At 50.6% G+C, this 5000-nt stretch overlaps 1 non-coding gene and 1 pseudogene across 1 annotated transcript; both read right to left on the minus strand.

Annotated features, from left to right (window-relative positions):
* LOC143219781 (large subunit ribosomal RNA) overlaps positions 1–1989 on the minus strand; it is a 4595-nt pseudogene extending 2606 nt beyond the window's left edge.
* A 1566-nt stretch (positions 1990–3555) lies between these two features.
* LOC143219775 (5.8S ribosomal RNA) lies at positions 3556–3710 on the minus strand. The gene has a single exon (XR_013011447.1). It is a non-coding gene; the product is annotated as a 5.8S ribosomal RNA (ribosomal RNA).
* Between the last annotated feature and the right edge of the window lie 1290 nt (positions 3711–5000).

Genomic DNA, 5000 nt, shown 5'->3' on the forward strand with positions numbered 1-5000 from the left:
TGTTTTTGTTTATCATTAAATGATATTTTGCTCTCTCTTAGGACACCTCATCTACATAGGATTTCTCTTAGGGCTTAGGATCGACTGACTCGTGTGCAACGGCTGTTCACACGAAACCCTTCTCCACGTCAGTCCTCCAGGGCCTCGCTGGAGTATTTGCTACTACCACCAAGATCTGCACCGACGGCGGCTCCAGGCAGGCTCACGCCCAGACCCTTCTGCGCACACCGCCGCGACCCTCCTACTCGTCAGAGCTTCATGGAAGACGCGCCTTTAAAAAAAGCTAACGTCAACCTCACTTGCCGCTGACGGCGGAGTATAGGCGCGACGCTTCAGCGCCATCCATTTTCAGGGCTAGTTGCTTCGGCAGGTGAGTTGTTACACACTCCTTAGCGGATTCCGACTTCCATGGCCACCGTCCTGCTGTCTTAAGCAACCAACGCCTTTCATGGTATCCCATAAGCGTCGACTTAGGCGCCTTAACTCTGCGTTTGGTTCATCCCACAGCGCCAGTTCTGCTTACCAAAATTGGCCCACTTGGCACTCTGATCCAATATAATCTCGTGGCTTCATTGATCCAAGCAAGCCAGAGATCTCACCCATTTAAAGTTTGAGAATAGGTTGAGGTCGTTTCGGCCCCAAGGCCTCTAATCATTCGCTTTACCAGATGAGACTCGCACACGTTCATCAAAAGAGAACGAGCGAGTGCCAGCTATCCTGAGGGAAACTTCGGAGGGAACCAGCTACTAGATGGTTCGATTAGTCTTTCGCCCCTATACCCAGTTCCGACGATCGATTTGCACGTCAGAATCGCTACGGACCTCCATCAGGGTTTCCCCTGACTTCGTCCTGACCAGGCATAGTTCACCATCTTTCGGGTCCCAACGTGTACGCTCTGGGTGCGCCTCTTCTCGCAATGAGAACGAGACGCCCCGGGAGTGCGAGGCCGCATCGTGACGCGGCCCATCCTCCCTTGATCGACGCTAAGGTACGATCTTCACTTTCATTGCGCCTTTAGGTTTACATGTCCCAATGACTCGCGCACATGTTAGACTCCTTGGTCCGTGTTTCAAGACGGGTCCTGAGAGTACCCAAAGCAGTAGCGTCGCTGACCGGTAATTCAAAGCTTGGCCAGTCCGAGGACACCGCCTGCTAACAGCTGGTTAGGCCCGGAGCCGGCGCTAGGTCCGTACCATCCGGGTGACAAACTAACCGAGCTTGCGGCGGGCCTGACGCACACACATTCGAAAATGGATTGGTTGCGGCCCGATACCGTCAGAGTACCGTCACGCAGCCGGCCAGGCGATCGAGCGTCTGCCGTGTGCGCACGAAGGCGACACGACAGGCAACAACTCGAGCCGTAGACCGACACGCAACGGGTCGCGACGTTCTACTAAGGGAGAAGTGCACGACTACGCGACCGGAACATTTGCCGAAGATGGTGTACCCTCGCACTGGAACCACCGAAGTGGCCCATTACGGGCTATCTGCGCACCAACGGAAGCCAGCCTCGTCGACGATGAATCTCCCCATTCGATCTTTTGGGTTTCTCAGGTTTACCCCTGAACGGTTTCACGTACTCTTGAACTCTCTCTTCAAAGTTCTTTTCAACTTTCCCTCACGGTACTTGTTCGCTATCGGTCTCGTGGTCATATTTAGCCTTAGATGGAGTTTACCACCCACTTAGGGCTGCACTCTCAAGCAACCCGACTCTAAGGAGAGGTCCTCCCGAAACGCGTACCAGTCGCTACGGGCCTGGCACCCTCTACGGGTAAATGGCCCCATTCAAGATGGACTTGGACGCGGTTCGACGTCTCGGGATAAATTGACCCTCCTGAACACTACATTTCCCAACGGCAGAACCGCGGGATTCAGTGCTGGGCTAATTCCTGTTCGCTCGCCGCTACTAAGGAAATCCTTGTTAGTTTCTTTTCCTCCGCTTAGTAATATGCTTAAATTCAGCGGGTAATCTCGCCTACTCTGAGGTCGTCGTACGTGATACAAAATTTTGTGTGTTTCGGCCGAAAGAGCGTAAAAGTAGTACTCGCGAAAACGTACAAAGCACAAAAAAAAAAGAAAAAAAAAGAAAACGAAACAACACTACACGACAGAAGAGAGAAAAAGGTAAACAAAAAACCGATATATGCCTTATGCGCCACACCAAAGTGTCAATATAATTCTTTCTTCATCTCTCGTCGATCGGAAACTCTCGCTAGACGATCTGGCCGGTTAACTTTAACGTCCGTCGAAAAGAACTTTCGGGGACTGGACGACCGACAGATCGCGCGGTTCCGCACGAATCGACAATGAAGAAAAGAAAAGACATGGGGCGACCGACATAAAGGTTTTCATCATTGGATATACCTTTTCTCTCTCCGCGGTGCTGTTCCGTGCGTGAACACACAAGTGTGTCTTTTGCGTCGTGTGACAATCAAGTTCGAAATAAGCCTCGCCAATAGAGGAGTATACATATTATTAAAAAAAAAAAATAATAATACATATAACCCGGTGGGATTTCTTTTTCTCTCTACTTCTATATAATTGAACCAAAAACCACGGGGGTACAGAAACGTTGCGCACGAAACGATTTATCATCGATCAAACGCAAAACCAAATTAGAGACACGAGAGAAAGAGAGTAAGATCTCAAGACGCACATAGGCCGTCATCAATACGATTCAACGCGAACGTGGCGATGGAATGGCAATCGCACAGATTAGCGAGGACACGTCGACGACGGGGAATAATTCCGACCCGATCAAGTACGACGTGCTCATCCCGCACATTGCTGCGCTTTGCTCCGCTGTCCATCGATCATCAAAGCGTTCGCGATAGAACGAGAGATCTCTTTCGTCTCTTCCCTCGAAGACTCGAAAAGGAATGTGTGTTTGTCGAAATCGCCGGCAACGACGACCCTCCGCCGTATGGCAATTATAACGTAGAGTTAAGAAACTCATCCACGCACAGGCATATTCTCTCCCTGGGGCTTAACATTGCCACACCACACACACTCTGTGTGCCACACAGTATTCTTTCTTTCTTTTATAATTTGTGTGTCCATCTCTGTAGTCTCGCGAGACTCTTGTAAATATACCTCTTTCGTATATACGCATCATTTCAGGCGACGTCGGGAGCGCGTTAAATGTTCATGAGTGGAAACGCTTCTTTCCGCAAGGCGAATCGTTTCGCAGAGAAGGTGAGAGATTTGGAGATCCTCGTCGAAGCGGTGCCTTACGGGCGGTCGTATTTTCAATACGACTCACGACACCGTAAAAACACTCACGCAAGTCCGAACGTAAGAAATACCAATCCCTACTTCGCCTCTCGTGGAAACTAGATATATATGTTTGTATGTGTTTATAAGACGCAATGCAAAAATTGGCAATTTTCACAGAACCGCGACAAACGCCGACGAAACGCCCATCATTCGCTCGTACGTAGCATCTTTGCAACCCGACTCCGAAACGCTCTTTGGCGCCCTCCAAAAATATATTTGGAGAGGTAAGCGACGGCGGGGACTTACAAGAGCAACGCAAGCAGTTTATGGTTACGTAAACGACCCTCAACCAGGCGTGGTCCAGGAATTGTATCCGTGGACCGCAATGTGCGTTCGAAATGTCGATGTTCATGTGTCCTGCAGTTCACACGTTGACGCGCAATTAGCTGCGTTCTTCATCGACCCACGAGCCAAGTGATCCACCGTTCAGGGTAATCGTATATATTTTTGATTTACAAATCAATATATGTATATGTCTCTTGTTCTGCGGTTCGTAAGAACGCATTGTACCTGAACGCTCCAACCAGCGCGCGAAGGAGATTCGTTCAGGCGTCGTTTTAAGGACGACACTATCGTCGTCCGTGGAAACGGAAAAAAAAAACCGTCAGATACGCAACACGTATCCGACGGCCGGGCGAACAGTACATTGAAAAACCGTTAACGTGGAAAACGCGGAGATGAATATATATTCTCTGAAAACGACGGGGATCGTAAGACAACCCGATACTGGATCCAGAGATGTAATAATATTCCTCTCCTCTTCACTTCCATTTCATTTGGAATGATGTGAGAACGGAGGACTTCACAGCCGGCTCTGGCAGCGGTCATTCGTCCCAAGCTCTCGCGATGCGCACTATTGGGCCACACGCACGGAGTAGGGTGTCAGACTCACGACTGCTTTAAAAGCGAGCTTCACGAGCCGGTCCACTTCCCGTATAAAACACATTTCCATAAAATGTTGGTGTGTGCTCGAGGTAACGATAAATTCCGATACAAGCGGACTCGCGAGCCGGCTCTGGCCGTAGGCGCGATCCCCGTTCTCGTCCCAAGCTCGTCTGCGCGCACTATTGGGCCACACAGAGAGTAGGGTGTCGTCGGGAATAATCGCGCCATTGGCTTTATAGCGAGCGTCACGGCCGGTCCTCTCGGAACACCGTTTTTCGTCGGAACGATATTACCATATTTTTATTTTATTCGACAGATTAGCGGACTCACAGCCGGCTCTGGCAGCGGTCATTCGTCCCAAGCTCTCGCGATGCGCACTATTGGGCCACACGCACGGAGTAGGGTGTCAGACTCACGACTGCTTTACAAAAGCGAGCATCACGAGCCGGTCCGCTCTGGCGAATGTATAATATTATAATAAATATACGTTCCGTCGTCAACGAACACCGCGTGCGGCGCAGCAACGTTTCGTGCTCTTGGTTATACGCGAACCCGATACAAATAGAGAGCGGGACTCACAGTCGGCTCTGGCAGCGGTCATTCGTCCCACGCTCTCGCGGTGCGCACTATTGGGCCACACGCACGGAGTAGGGTGTCAGACTCACGACTGCTTTAAAGGCGAGCATCACGAGCCGGTCCTTCGCGTCTCGTCTATCTTCACGATAGTTCGCGAACGATAACACAAACGCGTGCAACCGCGCGTTTACCACGGGTTACCCTGAGATTTTGTTTGTCCTCTTCGAGACACCGTTTCGAACGGACGACTCCGGACATATACC

This window comes from Lasioglossum baleicum, unplaced genomic scaffold (assembly GCF_051020765.1).
Source record: "Lasioglossum baleicum unplaced genomic scaffold, iyLasBale1 scaffold0073, whole genome shotgun sequence".
Taxonomy (NCBI): Eukaryota; Metazoa; Arthropoda; class Insecta; order Hymenoptera; family Halictidae; genus Lasioglossum; species Lasioglossum baleicum.